The sequence below is a fragment of the Zingiber officinale genome, chromosome 2A (genome assembly GCF_018446385.1).
Source record: "Zingiber officinale cultivar Zhangliang chromosome 2A, Zo_v1.1, whole genome shotgun sequence".
Classification (NCBI taxonomy): domain Eukaryota; kingdom Viridiplantae; phylum Streptophyta; class Magnoliopsida; order Zingiberales; family Zingiberaceae; genus Zingiber; species Zingiber officinale.
The window spans coordinates 3,727,466-3,741,210 of NC_055988.1; the positions used below are offsets into that span (position 1 = coordinate 3,727,466).

General features: G+C 41.4%; 1 long non-coding RNA gene across 1 annotated transcript; it reads right to left on the reverse strand.

Annotated features, from left to right (window-relative positions):
• Positions 1-5,869: 5,869 nt before the first annotated feature.
• LOC122040563 lies at positions 5,870-8,531 on the reverse strand. Its single transcript, XR_006128639.1, has 2 exons — positions 6,162-8,531; positions 5,870-6,046 (listed from the first exon to the last, which is right to left on the reverse strand). It is a non-coding gene; the product is annotated as an uncharacterized LOC122040563 (long non-coding RNA).
• Between the last annotated feature and the right edge of the window lie 5,214 nt (positions 8,532-13,745).

Sequence of the window (13,745 nt, forward strand, 5' to 3'; positions counted from 1 at the left end):
CACTAATCGGTCTACGGACCGATCAAGTCAGTCTAGCACGCTACTGATCCCTTTCTGATCGGTCTACAGACCGATCAGAGAGATCCCTGATCGGTCCGGAGACCGATCAGATCAATTCGGCACAAAAAGCCACTGATCAATCTCTGATCGGTCTACCGACCGATCAGGAAGCTCGCTGATCGTACTGATCGTCTCCTGATCGGTCCGTGGACCGATCAGGATGTTCCTGGATCGGTCCAGGGACCGATCAGGAGGCTTCTGACACCTTCTGATCGGACAACCGTCCGATCATTTCTTCACTGTACACCCATCTAAACCCTTAAAACCTCCCGATCCCTTCTTTTCTTCGTTCACGCGAACCCTAGCCGACTCTCCCCACCAGTTCACCCTTTTTCTCTTCTCTTTGCACGCCAAACCCTACCCGAAGCTCTAACCCTCGGAAGCCCTAGTCTAAAGTTCAAATGGCACCAAGGTAACTTCTTACCTCTCTAGAACTTGGCATTATGTTTCTCACTGAATCTGTTGTTCTGTTGTTTCGGTTCTTAATTGTTGGTGGCTCCTGTGCTTTTCGTTTTTCCCATTGTGTCCCCTTAGGAAGAAACCCACTGATGGTGAGGGAACCTCTAAGGAACCAACCAAGACATCCAAATCCAAAACTTCTCCTGCTCCCTCTCGACCCCAACCAGCTAGTTCCAGTAGATTCCCAAACCGCCAGTCTGAGCAAGCTTTTCAACAAAGGACATTCAAATTACTCCCTTGTAGGTCCGTGGATAGAAAATTCATGGACGAATTTTGCCCACAAGTGTCCGAAATCATAGCATACTACAAACTTGATTCACTAGTCTACTTGGAACGGGATATCAACTATGACTTGGTCTCTGAGTTCTATAATAACCTTCATGAGACTAATGATCAAGGTTTTAAAACAAGAGTTGCTAAGCGGACTCTTGATTTCAGTATCTCATCTTTTTTTGAGTATCTCAATTGTCGGAGGTGTTCCGGTGAAGTCTTTTCGATATTTCCTGACTTACCAGATCAGTTACTTCCACCGTTTGATATCTCACCTGACGATATATATGAGTACTTCTTCAGACAGCCTAGACAAGGGCTAGATGAGCTAGATGTTGACTTCCCTACTTTTGCAGCCTTGAGATTATCTCCTCAAGATTACATTCTTTTTAAAATTGTCACGAACTGCCTTCTACCTATCACATCTAAACCATTATCTGAGATCCGATCATATCATTGTCTTATGCTTTATGGTTTGCGTCGGCGTCTCGATTTTGATATCATGTCGAGCATCTACTCCTCGATCATATCATATTCTCAGTCTAGCGGCTTCACTATTTATATGCCTTATGGGCATATAATTACTGATTGGCTTGAGTCCCTTCAGGTTGATGTCTCTAAGGGTAGAATAATCAAAATGGTCAGGCAGGATTGCCGACTTGGGAAACGGGCATTTTCCAAGTCTGGAATCATAGGGCAAAATGGGGATGTTCAGTGGAAGGATGGGAGAGCTTTAGGTGAGTTACCACGGGGACCTCCACGACAGGTTGCAGCTGCTCCTGTTGCTGCTCCTCCTGCTGACATTGGCGAGGCGGATCCAGACCTGCGCTGGCAGATCGCTGAGTTGGAGAGCCGATTTGATCGTCACGAGGAGATGGTGACTGCTGAGTTCGATGGACTACGCATACGGATTGACCAGCGCTACGATGACCTGCGCGGGCATATTGACCAGCGCTTCGATGATATGCGCAGTCATCAGGTGGTGACACAGCAGTTGCTACTCGGATGGATGGCACGCTACCCGCCTCCGCAGTCTTACCCAGGCTATCCATCCTCCAGCGTGCCGCCTCAGGATTTCACCCTTCCTGCCGATGATGATGATGCTCCTCATGTTGAGGATGTTGATTGATATGGTTTGTTTGTTTCTGTATTTTGGATGTTATTTGTTAGTCTTTATGACTGACCTGGATGTTTGCACTTCTGATGCTACTCCTGTATTTATGCTACTCCGTTTTCTTTTTGCTTGCTCTTTATTATGCTTCATTTTCTAGTGGATATTAATATGTTGTTCACTTGCATGTCCTGTTTGTCCTTTATCTCTTTATCACTGTCTCGTAATACACTTAGAGGCATTTTGGGGGATTAAGAAAGAAAACAGTATGGGTTAAGGGGGAGTCTTTTAACATTTTCTTACTTGGTTCGCACCTTTTCGGTGTTTGACAAAGGGGGAGAAGGTAACTAAGTTTAGAATTAAATGAAAGTTTGAGTTAGGGGGAGAATCATGAGTCTCTTATTCTTACATGGTACTGTATCTGTCTTAGGGGGAGGATCTTGATTCCCCTAAAATTATGAAAATTTGAACAATTCTGATCTAAACTTAAATCGTGTTGTCAAACAACAAAAAGGGGGAGATTGTTGATACAGTCTGACCTGGCTGTTGTTTTGATGTTGACACTGATTTAAGTTTGTATCAGATATTAATTTAACTCAGAATGACTACTGATCGAGGTTGATCAGTTGGGAGGGAAAGTCCTGGTGAGTGAAGCCAGACAAGGGAAATCCAGATTGGACAAGGTTGACCAGACATCTGGTAAAAAGTCCAAGCAGGGAGCTTGGCACGGGAAAAGTCCAAGTATGGTGACTTGGCACGGAATGGTCAGAGAGGGCTCGGTAGCTCGTTCTCTGGACCGGATGAGGTCGGAGAGGGCTCGGTAGCTCGTTCTCTGGACCGGATGAGATCGGAGAGGGCTCGGTAGCTCGTTCTCCGGACTAGGTCAGGGAGGGCTCGGTAGCTCGGTCTCGGGACCGGAAGACGTCGTTTGAGGAAGCGCAAAACTCACTGGGCATTGGATCGGTCTGACCGATCCAGGATACTTGTCGTCTGGATCGGTGCGGACCGATCCGGTGATACTCAAGATCACCGATCGGTCGGGTGACCGATCAAGAACCTGACTTTCGTGGGCTATCGTCGATCCGGTGACCGATCGGATCCACGTAAACATTTCGGTTAACCGATCGGCGTGGACCGATCAGTAACCTGTACATTCTGGGTTATCCGATCGGTCTACGACCGATCGAAAGAAGGGATCGAACGCCGAGAAAGCGTGGAACGGTCGTGGACCGATCCACATAGTATGATCGGTCCACAGATCGATCAGATCTTCTGGACCGATGTCCGATCGGTCAGAAGCTATGGATCGGGCGACCGATCCAGCTGATGTCGCATGTCTCCGCTACTTCTCGAGATTTCGACTGCTTCGATGCATCCGATCTAACATCCGCCAGTGAGCTTTTTGAGTTACAGGCTGCAGGTACCATGGTGATGTTTGAATTCAAATCAATGACTATCAAAGGAATAAAACAAAATGGTTTTTCTACTGATTATCGCTGCAAATTGTGCAAAAGAAGCGTCAACGTTCGCTGGCTTGTTCAGTTGGCTCACTGGCTGCGATCAGCTTGACTCTTCCTTATTGGTTCGAGCTCAGAGACACCAGTGAAGACCAAGGATGGTATTGGTGTGAGTTCAGATGAGGAAGAAGCGTGATTGGCGACGCCTGGTTTGGCGACAGTGATACGCTACTGGTTTGCAGTGATTCGATGCAGGCAAACGCAGTGAAGAAAGCAGAGAAATAAGAAGGAGGAAGAGGAGAGGATGAAAAATACTCTGGAAAAACTCTCTCTGTCGTTCAAGCAAGTGGTTGTGCGTTTTTGTTGAGCTCTTGGCTGATTCCTCCTGTAGTTATTTTTCTGCTTCGTGGCTGTAAGTTAAACTGTTCAATCCTTTAGCCACACTCTGTAAGTAATTGTTCTTCACTTTCAAATCTACTCTTGTGATCTTTGTGGAGAGGTTACTCCACCGAGAAGGAGGATCTTTAGCCGGAATTTATCCGAGGTGCGATCTACCGAAGATCAAGGAGTCGTCCACCTTACGGACACGCCGAGGAGTAGGGGCAAGTTATCCCCGAACCTCGTAAATCCTAGTGTTAGTATGCTTATGTTTTTCTCTCCTTTAGTTGTCTAATTATGCTGTGCTAACGATTATCTATGTAGAAGTTTTCGTTTAAGTTTTTAAAGGAGCTATTCACCCCCCCTCTAGCCATCTAAGATCCCAACAGGAAGATCTAGTGAGTAACGGCACGGTCGAGGGGCAGCCTTAGGGCGTCCTATGGGGCCGAGGGGCCAGGTCGTTACAAGGTAAGATGGAGCACGAGGAGTGGTCAACCCACATCAACTGTCTAGGCACTCGAAGGGGGTCCAGGCACCTGGACGTGGAGAAACTTCAGGGATGAAGTTTTGACGATAGTTTGTCACGTTAGCATAGTCCAGGCACTTGGGAGGGGATCTAGGTACCCGAATGGGGTTATAAAAGCACTCTTCGACCAGCAATTTGAACACAACACTCACTACAACTTTCATAATCGCGCGCAACTCTAACTACTTCGAAAAGGTCTCCGAGATATTGAAAAGCAGCTCCGACAAGCTACGCACAAGTATGCAATCATGATGTATTGTAAAATAATCTAAATTCCTACATACTTACTCTTGTAACGATTCCGTGATTATAGTGATTACCCAACAAAAACATTCAACGAGTATAGGCCATAGAATTAGAGTCGTTGAAGGCTCCGAATCAAGTAAAACTACTTGTGTTAGCATTTGTATTTTCATGATTCTTTTCTACTGTGTATTTTTTTGAATTTTGAAAAAATGATGAATATTATTCACCCACCCCCCTCCTCTAACGTCTTTACGATCTAACACTAACAACTAACTACTATAACTACTAACAACGAACTTCTACCGTTATAGAAGCACTAACTTCTCAACAATCACTTTATATATTTTAATTTTACTTCTCTAAATGATAATCTAATTAAAATAACATTTCAAGAAGTAAAATAAAACAGTGATAATCTAATTAAAATAATATTTCAAGAAATAAAACAAAACAATGAGGTCTTGACATTTACTATATTGCAAATGAACAAACAGTATAATTTAATATATAGATTTTACAAAGTATAGAAATTAGTCATTAACTTTTATAATGTGTAAAAACTAATTGAAAATTAATTGTTAGTTTTTAGGACATAATTTAATCATGATTTTACATGTAATTTTATAACATAGAGCAACTATTTACTAGTTCTATATGCTTTTACATTTTATAACATAGAGTAACTATTTACTAGTTCTATATGCTTTTACAACCGCAACAACTTACAACAGACTAGCCAATCCAATGGCTCGACTAAGTGCTCAAATTATTTATCCTTACTGGTCCTCACTTCATTTTCAACCAGTTCAATTCAATATGATAAAATGTTTAAATATATATATATAGATCCACGAACACGAATCTTGATGGACTTGAACCACCAACCTCTCGAGCCAGTCACAGGAAAATGGATGACCGAGTGCTCTACCATTTTGAGCTAAAGATTCAGTGCAAAACGATGGTGAGTTATATATATATAACCAGCCAGTCACAGGAAAATGGATGACCGAGTGCTCTACCAATTTGAGCTAAAGATTCAGTGCAAAATATATATATATAGGCAAGGCCACAGATGCTGTACAAGGTTCACCAAATTCTTTTTAAAAATAGATTTGTAATTTATTGAAAATAGTATAAAATTTAGCAACTAAAAAACTATTTTTCACAGCAAATAAGGTAAAAACGTCTAAGTCGATAAATCAAATATTACTACTCCCTAACATAAAACGACAAAATAGGGTGCTTAATCAGCAATTTAAAATGGTTCTCGAAGTCATCGGGTAAGAATATAGTTAAAGTTGCAATCACAAAAACTTGTAAGCGTTTGATGAATTTGACTTCTGCCAAATAGAAATCTAGAAGTGAATCAAAAAAAGGCTTACAAATTCAAGTTTGTTCTTACAGGAGTCTTCAGAACTTGACTTCACATAAGAGTGCTCAAAACAATAGTCATAATACGCCCAAATTTGTGCTCAAAACTATTTTTGCTCCATGAATGTATCACGAAATTGTAAGCTTCAGGTACCAACAAATCCAAGCCTACAAGAAAATATACCCATAATTAGTTAAAGCTAGAAATCCAGCCAAAAAGAGATATATACATGAGAAAAGCTTTCAAATGTAAATCTCTACAAAAGTAGTCCGAATCTTGTACCGAGAATTGATTCCACCAAAATGCAGGGTGAGATGAATTCCAAGTCTTTTCCATGCGCCTCGAGTTCAATTGACAGCACTAGACAGCAATTGACAGAACTACAGACAATCTTTGACAGCAGCATCTTTAATATTGAATACAATTGACAAACTTCTATAGAGCTTCAGCTGCAAAATCTTTACCCCCGTAGACAGGAACTCTCAAGACTGTTGTAATCCATGTAATGAGTAGAGCATAAGAGCCTTTTCTACTACATGATTTTACATTCACAATCACCCCAATCATGATTACACATTTTTCCCAACAAACCCGTCACCCAACCAGACCCGAATTTACAACTGTTCTATAAGATTAAATGGGAAACAGCACAAAGAAAAATTATAGAAATGAACAGAAGATATGACAGTAAAATTTTAAACAATCACAACATCAATCATGAACTTGAGAATATATTTGAACCCATGAATTGTTTCAACATATTTAGCCTTGGTTAAGTTTTACCAACTGTATATGTGATATGGCACTAATGGAGGGATATTAACTAGAAAAAATTATTTTTAACAAGAAATTGATTGACATTTGAAAAATTACTTCTTAAGACATTGATCCATATTAAACATTTCTAACTAGTTATAACAATTTGATGTAAGGTACCATTTGCTATCAATTATTAGTGACCATAAAAACTTTGCAATTTACCGTATTTGAGAAACTATTTAGAATGATTAAGTCGCACACGTGGATTACGAAGAGGAACCACATCAATACCAGTGATATGTACGTTCAAAAAAAAAGTATGCAAATTTGATAATCTTTAGTTCTTAAATGAATCAGTCTGCAAAATAATGAACCAAAATTGTAATGCATGTACCCAAGTAATGAGTAAATTTAAAAGAGTATAATCGAATGAAATATAATTAGAATAAAACTAAAGGAATGGAATGAAATTAAGAGGTATAATCAATTTGTATTCATTATTTTGTTTTAATCATGCATTGTCAATATTACTTGAGTTTGATAAGTTCAATGTGCCAGAGTTACTTGTCTTTCTGGCATGCCAAGCTTGGTTAATCCATCAGATCAAACCAACCAACATGTCGAGTCCAAGGAACTGACCATCTAGCTCACTCAATTGAATTAGCCAGCCAGATTGTCTTACTAGATAGAATTGACCCAATATCGTTGGTCAAATCAGTCCAAGTCACTCATATAATTTATCTACATTTAGTTTTGAAATGACATTGTGATATACTTGAATGTAGTGGAATAATTAATAAATCACAGTAAATGAACCATTTCATTTCATTCTATCCAATGCACCCTAAAATGAATAAAGATTCATGGAATTCTATTTTTCTTTCACTCACGTTGTTTTTTATCAAAAAACTTGCTCCTCTTCAGTCAGATTGCGACGAAATTAACATGTATACGTCTGTCTCATATCACTAAAGAATTAATCCACTAATCATGTTAAGCAAATACCAAACTGAGCTACTGAGTCTTTATAAGAATTGCACCTTATCATTTCAGAAAGATGGTTCAAATTGCTGGGGACCCCATGATTTCACCACTTGGAATGGATGTGTACGCGATGGGCAATTGAATATGCAGCGGTTGAATCGGGATATTGCTGATATCGCCATGAAACCGCATTTAACTGATAGCGAGATGGGACGATAGGGAACATGAAATTCAAAGAGGTAGAGGCAGACACACACACAGGCGATGGAGAACCCGGGGAATAAAAACAAATGCCCCGTGCGATCTCCCCGCCAGCACCCAAAAAATATTACTTTTTATTAAGCAGGGGTGACCTGCCATGCGAGCGCACCTAACATGGCAAAGGTCGATGCAACATGTTCAAATGCATATTACCTTCCCAGTCTATCATCAAGAACCCAGCCCATCCGTCTTGTTCTGATCCCCAAGAGGCATCCACTCCTTTACAACTGATAAGTTCTGAGCAAGAACTTAATCATTCAGGCAAACAACGTCTATTTTCCTGGCAACTGGAGTTTGTGCATCGAAAACGCCCGTCGATCCGAACTTCGAGCGGCAGATCTGCTTCCGCGCCTGCAGTGCTTCCTCGGCAGCAAGAACAGAACGAACCAAATCGGTGGAACAGCCGCAAGAAACTGATCGGAAGCCATAACCATCTTTTAATCCACAAAGCAGCGAAGAACCACACCGCAGAGAAGCGCTTGGATCGTGAAAAAGGCCTTCACCAAGATCTCTACATAAAAACAAAAACACTCGAACGCATGTGAGGGGAAACAATCCAGATCACCTGCGATTTGCCGATCAAGGAAGGGCAGGCTGAGGGCCAGATCCAGATCGCAAGGAACCCTAAATCGGCTACTGCGTGTGATATTAAATAGCGAGCGCTTGCCCTTACGAGAAGATTCTGGACGTCTAACACGTGGCGGATTTTAATTTGTCAGAGCAGGGAGACTGGGTCAATGGTTGCGTTGGGCTAACGCCAAAACCGACTTATGCGCGCGAACAGCCCATTCCTTAACGAAAAAGCCCCTTATTTTTTTAATTAATTAATATCAACTAGAAATAGATATACTGTTGTTTAAGTTTTTTTTATATATAAATCATGCTTCAAAAGAATTATAAAATATATTTTTCTCGTTGCAATTAATTTTTAAATTTTTTATTGTTGCCTTTGTTAAGAATTCGCATAATGTTATTCTAATTTTAACACATAATTTAATCAAAAAATGGTTGATTGGCAATATATATATATATATATATATACTATAGAATTCTTTGAAATTACATGTTTCTAAAAATATAATTATTTAAAAAAATAATATTAAATCATAGATATCTTAACTCCCTCACTTATTTTATTAAATTAGTATAGGGATGAATTTATAATTATTATTTTTTTATCATATATTAATTCTTTCGTATTAATCTTAACTCATTCTTCTGGAATATTTTAGTTTCCTCATGTTTTTTTTGATAGTGTTTGTAGTTATCACATGGATAATTTCTTACCTTCCTCATTTTTGATAATGTTAGTTGTTATCACATAGATAATTTCTACCATCGAAATTTCCTATGCGATCATCAAATCCAATACTTAATTTAACCTACAAACACACCACCAAAATACAATAAAATGCACAAGACAAAGACGTAAAATCAACCATAAGCAAAAACACCCAATATACAGGAAAAACTCTTAACCTTTTGTATTCACAATAAAACATTACAAAGTGGACTTTCAACAGATTACTCATACATTTCTGTATTTATAATGTATAGGTAGAATTTGCCTTGGCAATTACAGTGGTTGCAAGGCCGTTTTGTCAAACTATCAGTCACATGTCCCAACTATTTGTCTACATCACTTACTGCTTTAGCAACACACCAAACATTAGCTCGCACCCATGTGCTTGGCCCAGGCCTGACTCCACAAACTGTTACTTTGGCACCATGCCCAATGTTCGTCGACATGCCCGATGCATGACCAAAGTCCTGCACCATGGAATTAGGCGAAAACAACCTTCATGCTACATCATCCCTCGTGCAGCATTACATGCGCCCTGTCGCATGCTATGGCTCGCCTTTTCTCCAAGCCTTGCTTGGCTAAATGCTTAGACTCCGCACATCCAAACATTGCGTTTATTCACCGCCGTCAAATTGACCTCATGCTCCACTTGTTCTTGGACAACCCCTACGCGCTGCCGCAAATCCTATCGTTGCTTAGCATGCCATGTGTGCATGCCCAATAAGCTGGATCAAAGCAGCAACAAGCCAATTCGTGTTCCCAGCTTTGCCAACGAGTTAAGGGGCTAACAAACCATCCCCACCAAAAGAACTCGACGTCCTCGTCGAATGCTTTTGCAAGTATGCATAAATTTATTTTTCAAATTGCCAAAGTGTAACATCTCTTTCCCAAGTAACCTCCAATTCACGTTTTCTCTTCCAAAGAACTAAGAAGTATATCCTTCTATTTTTCTTGCTCATTCAGAAAGTTCTGTGGTCCAACTCCAAGATCTTTTCAACATCATCGATGAATTACTTCCTCACAACAGGTGGAGCTCTCTTGGTATTGTTTCTTGATGGATCAGTTTCATCTGAATGAAATTTATAAAAGAAACTTACATGAAATATAGGAGGTATCTTTAGCCTTTCAGGTAAATTCAACATATAAGCCGCATTATCAACTTTCTCCACGATCTCGAATGGGTCGTAATATTTAGCAATTAGTCCTCGATGAGTATTCTTGCTACTAATTCTCTTCAAGATTTGAGGAGTGAGTTTCAACAACACTTTGTCTCCAACAAAGAATTCTATGGGTCTTTGCCTCTGATCAGCATATGTTTTTATTCTCTTTGCAGCATTCCTCAAACTATCTTAGGCTTCCTTAAGCAACTCTTGCTTTTTCCCTTGCATATTTGTATGTTGCAGGATATTTTCCTCCAGATTTTTGCTTGTCTTTCTCCAAGAGAGATGTTGGTTGCAATCCCAACACTATCTTAAAGGGATTCCTTTATGTGGTTGATGACTTGTACAAATTATAGTAGAATTGTGCACTGTTTACTAACCCCTAGCCAATTTTTCTGACTTGTTGTAACATATTACCGCAAATACTCTTTAAGTGCATGATTGATTCTTTCGGTTTGTCCATCAGTTTATGAATGATTAGCGATAGAGAATTTAAGATCGGTCTCCATCGTATTAAATAAGGAAGTCTAAAATCTCACACTAAACCGTATATCTCTATCACTCACAATATCATTAGGTAAATCGAAAAAATTTACCACGTTGCGATAAAAGAGTTCAGCATCAACGTCAGAAGGGCAAGCTAAAAGAGCTGCAATAAATACTACATATTTAGAAATCTGTCCACCACCACCATGATGGAAGACATGTCATCAACCTTTGAGAACCCACCAATAAAGTCCATAGAAACTGAAACCCAAGGTTTTTCTGGAATAGACAGCGGTTGGAATAATCTCGCTTCCTTCTTCCATTTAGTCTGGTCTTGTTGACACACTAGATAAGTTTTCACATATGTCTCCACATCATTTTTCATCTTGGGCCAAATGTAAGAACGAACAAAAAGGGCAAGCATCCTTTCAATATCGGGATGACCAGCCCATTATGGGTCATGAGTTTCCTTCAGTAACTTTCTCTGCAGACTGGCCATTGCAAGTATAATGATTCTCCCGCTTTTGTAAATCAGGAGATTGTCCTTGATCAAATACTATCATATTGTCCCATCTCTTACTTGCTGCACCAACTTTCCATAAGCTATATCATTTGTAGCAACAACTTTTATCCTTTTCGGCATATTCAATTCTACTCTTGTGATAGAGTAGAAAGTGGCAAATACTTCTTTCCGACTCAATGTATTTGTAATTTAATTATGCCTACCAGGTTTGTGCTCCCACACAAAGTCATATTCTACCAAAAACTCTTATCAACGAACCTGCTCAGGGGATAACTTTTTTTGAGTAACAAAAAAAGTGTTAGTAACATTATCAGTTCTTACAAGAAATTTTGTTCCCAATAAGTAGACTCTCCAAACTTGTAGCAATTAACAACAAGAATCATCTCTTTCTCATGTGCAGAATATTTTTGTTCAACCGATTTAAGTTTTCAAGTTTCAAAGCTGATTGATGATCTTCTTGCACCAACACACGACCAATTACTTTATTTGAAGTATTAGTATGCACTTCAAAGGGCAACTCGAAGTTTGGCAAATGCAACATTGCCTTAGATGTTATAGTCATTTTTAATTTCTCAAAGGCTTCTTTGCATGCATTTAACCATTCCCACCACAGATTCTTCTTTAATAAGTCTGTCAATAGGACAACCTTCTTTGAATAACTATAAATGAATTTATGGTGGAAGTTTGCTAAGCACAAGAATGATTATAGTTTAGAAAATGTAAGGAGGTTTCCAATCAACAATAGTGATCCTGTCCGAAAGCTGAATCAACGAACGCTGGGCATGTGGCGCTCTCCTTCTTCTTACGTAGATTTCTGACCGTCCGCACGGACCTCCGGCGAACCTGCAAAGAAGTCGGGCCGGGAAGAGGTTCCCGGCGACGACCCTCCGACGCTCAAGTCAGGTAAGCAGACAACAAAGAAGTGGCTCCAAATATCGTAGAATGCGTATCTCCGGCGAAGGGTGAGGACCCTTTATATAGAGCTGTGAAGAGACTCGGGCACACATACCGAGGTGCATACGTGTCCTCTATCCATACCTCGGTATGAGCTTGTCAGAAGAGCTTACCTGACACCATACTGCTACAGTCCGAGCACATCTATGATGGGACAGCGGGATCCTCTGTTGTAAGATCTTGCGTATGGTCTGGTCGTTTAACATACCTGTTGTCAGGAGATGTTCCCCCGATGTTTCCTTTGTCCTTTTGTCTCTTCTGTTCCCGCGCCGAGCGGCCAGCCGCTCGGCAGGCATAGGTCCGACCGGGTGCTCGGCTGAGAGTGATCCACAGCAACGATGCTTTATGCTTCGGCCGAGCGGCCAGGTGACCCTTTTCACTATGAGCGTCGGAAACCCGCCCATGGTCGGGTTGTCTTCTGTCCGGCCCGGGAAGCTCCTGGCCGAATGTCAGGTCTGCTCGGCATCCTTCCGTTCGGCCCTGCATCCTTCCGTTCGGCCCTGCATCCTTCCGTTCAACCCGGCAAGCTTCCGTTCAGCTCGGCATGCTTCCGTTCGGCCCGGGATCCTTCCGTTCGGCAGGGCATCCTTCCGTTCGGCCCTGCATCCTTCGTTCGGTTCGGCATGCTTCCGTTCGGCCCGGCATCCTTCGTTCGGCGCGAACTTGGGGTTGACCTCCACGTGTCTTTGACCCTCCGCCCATGAGGGTCCCCCGTCCCTAACACCGGATCACATGCCTCCCCTTCAAGTCTACTCGAAGGAGACGCATAGTCCGACTGACTGGACGCCGGTAGTGCCGAGCGGCGCATCCAAAAAACCATCCTCCGCTTCTCCTCGTTAATCGCATCTCATCCCACCTCTCTTGCGTTTTGCAAGGGATTTCTCACGAAGTATTTTGTATAGCTAGTCAGCTCAGCTGAATATATCTCGTTTCGCAAATGGGATTTTCGTCAGATATTTACGGGGTACTCTTGGTAACCCGCCCGCTTGCACACTTGGTCCGCCGGACTCGCTTAGTTGAATACATGCATGACTTTAACTGGAATTACCGCTAAACAGCATTACTTCCGGCCAGAGGGTTTATAGTCACCGGTCCGACTCTGGATATTTAACGTCGGAGCTCGACGATCTTCCGGCCGGAGGGTTTATAGTCGCCGGCTCGACTCTCGATTTTTAACGTCGTAGCTCGACGGTCTTCCGGCCGGATGATTTATAATCGCCGGCTCGACTCTCGATTTTTAACGTCGTAGCTCGACGGTCTTCCGCTCGGATGATTTATAGACGCCGGCTCGTCTCTCGATTTTTAACGTCGGAGCTCGACGGTATTCCGCTCGGATGATTTATAGACGCCGGCTCGTCTCTCGATTTTTAATGTCGGAGCACGACGGTCTTCCGCTCGGATGATTTATAGACGCCGGCTCGTCTCTCGATTTTTAA